The sequence below is a fragment of the Sitophilus oryzae genome, unplaced genomic scaffold, assembly GCF_002938485.1.
Source record: "Sitophilus oryzae breed Bouriz unplaced genomic scaffold, Soryzae_2.0 scaffold_850_pilon_pilon, whole genome shotgun sequence".
Classification (NCBI taxonomy): Eukaryota; Metazoa; Arthropoda; class Insecta; order Coleoptera; family Curculionidae; genus Sitophilus; species Sitophilus oryzae.
In genome coordinates, this window is record NW_022147473.1 from 208,682 (window position 1) to 211,294 (window position 2,613).

The 2,613-nt window shown below is 29.7% G+C and overlaps 1 long non-coding RNA gene across 1 annotated transcript; it reads left to right on the forward strand.

Annotated features, from left to right (window-relative positions):
• Positions 1-617: 617 nt before the first annotated feature.
• Positions 618-2,102, forward strand: LOC115889823. The gene is made up of 3 exons (XR_004051514.1): positions 618-855; positions 1,141-1,277; positions 1,576-2,102. It is a non-coding gene; the product is annotated as an uncharacterized LOC115889823 (long non-coding RNA).
• The last annotated feature ends 511 nt before the right edge of the window (positions 2,103-2,613 follow it).

A 2,613-nucleotide genomic window follows, 5' to 3' on the forward strand; every position in this document is an offset into this window, starting at 1 on the left:
CATTACTCGTAGCGATTTTTACCAAGAGACCTTTTTTATGTAAAAAAGTCGTAAATGTATATTCTTTTACTCAGTAGTTTTATACAGATATGGACGAAAAATTATTACTCTTCAAACCAGTTATAAAATATGTAGGTGGAGCCCTCTACAAGTAGGAGTCACAATTTCATTCATATGAAAATCAAATTTCTCATGTCAAAAAACTTCCATATACAAACTAAAATATATGGGAAACTGAAATTGAGATCTTTGAAAGGACGTTTTTACCGCAACCAGTTATACACAAAATTATTAGTTCTGTGACGAACCACCGGTCGCGCTTAAGGCGAAAATATTTAGGCAGTTCAAATCAAATCAAGTCAGTTCTAATCAAATAATATGGTACCGTCAAAAATAGAAAAAAGTTTTACTGGAATTTTAGTGATTATTTAAACTTTTTATTAAAAACAATGATGGAATCAGACCGTAAACCCTTTCATAAGTATGTTGTTCCGATGCCGGATTTGTTTTCCAAAAGACATACATTCTCGAAGAACGATCCTACATTATTTCAAAAGTGATTTAGAAGAGGTTTAGAAGAAAACTTTAGAATTAAGTTTTTATATACACCAGTTCATATGGGTAAGTATATGCATTTAGTTAAATAAAGAACGTTTTCAGATATTTTGATCTAATAAAATTAAAATAATCTTTTAGATGATCAACCTACTGGTAATTTGGTGTCCAGTGATGTCGTTCCAGGTACAAACCCTGTATTTAAAGACAAACATTTGTTGTAGAACTTGTTGGTGGACCAGTCTGTTGTTGGTATTAGACATGTACTGTTACCTGAGATAAAAGCAGTAATTGAAAAGGGTAGGTACCTACACCGTAGGCCAAATTAATGTCTCAAAATATTCAGTAATGAAGATGAACATTATTTTAAAAAAAATATCATATCAACTTTATAACAAAAAATATTTTAATTCAGCTGTAAATAAACAAGTTATGGCACTGGCTACTTTAATTTGGCAGAGAGTGATTCAATTATTAGATATTCCAAAGTTTATTAAAAATGTTAATATGTATTACGAATCCAAACTGAATTTGGTTTATTAAAATTATCGTTTTAGATTTTTTAAATTGTATCTATCATTTTAGAGAAAGGATCAGATAACCCAAATGAGGAATCTTCCAGAGTGCAGATGATGAAGTTTTTGTGAGTGAGGTATAAGATCTGTCTCTTGTAAGACCTGTTTTAAGAATTTAACCCAGGCAGTTGTTTACAACCAAGTTAGGTAAGAATTAAAAAATATAATAAGTGGAGCATAATACTCAAAAATGTAAATTTGCTTTATTAGCAATTGTTTTTGAATCCTGCTTATAAAAGGCATATAAACTCAATAATTATTTCTTATGAAAAATAATGCTTGTGTTAACTTAAAGACTAAGATAAAAAGTTCATAGCCAACTTCTGTTGAGATTTTAGAGCCCTTCGCAACGGCATCAACTTTTAATTTTTTCCTCCTACTCCTATAAACCATACTCGAGGTTTTTTTGATGTGTCACATAATTATACATATTTATTTGTTTCAGATCTCAAGCATAGCAAAGGAATCGTACAATCTGTGAATTCAGTTTAATTACTGAGATCAAGGATGATGAAACATTCATTATGATTATACAGAGCTACAAAGAGTTATGTCGAGAATCCAAATTATCATAATGAATTGAGACGAGACAACATCTGGGTGAAAATTGAGGAAAAACGCAGATAAAAGGCATTTTTATATTAACGTTATCCAATGTTTTTATCAAATCGTCACATAGATAATATTTCTCTACGCATAATACTAAAATTAAAAAGGTCAGGTTAAAACAATTTTAATTATCCATCGCGTGTGAAAAACAGTGCTTCGCATGGCTTCGGCTTCGGCGCGCTTCGCTCAAGTGCTCAACATGCTTTAAATTTTTGCGAAGCGCCAAAATGTCATTGGATTAATTACATGTATTTTGATTCTTCGCGTTACTTCGCTTTAATCCGTGGGTCTGCATTTTTATACATAGATACCATTGATCCAATTCACATTTTTTCGCCGCGCTTCGAATAAGTTCGCGACAAAACTTTGGCAGTTGTATTTTATATTATTTAATGCTATTGTATTGATTTATAATTATTATTATATTATATGAACAAGTTAAGTATAGCAGTGCCGTGCGAGCCTTCGTCTGAAGAAGAAATTTTATTTATTGTATAATTTGTATTATTTACTTTTTTTAATAAAGTTATTACTAATAATAATTATTCAACATATCCAGTTAATTATTTTTATTTTATTAACTATAGCTGTTTTTTCTATCTATTTCATATTTTTTGATGAGGATAAGTTAATTCTAAATGAAACGTCACCTGTTTGAGAACAATACGATATAATGGAGCGATGTCGCATTTAGAATAACTTATTCTTATTAAAAAATAGGAAATAGAAGAAAAATCATTATTTTCTGTACAAAAAAAAAATTACGTTCCAAAAATTGATAATAGATGGCGCTAGAGTATGACGCAACAATATAGTTACCTGTAGTTAAAATGTAAAAGTTTCCTGTAAAATAAAATAAAACTGTATCATAAGT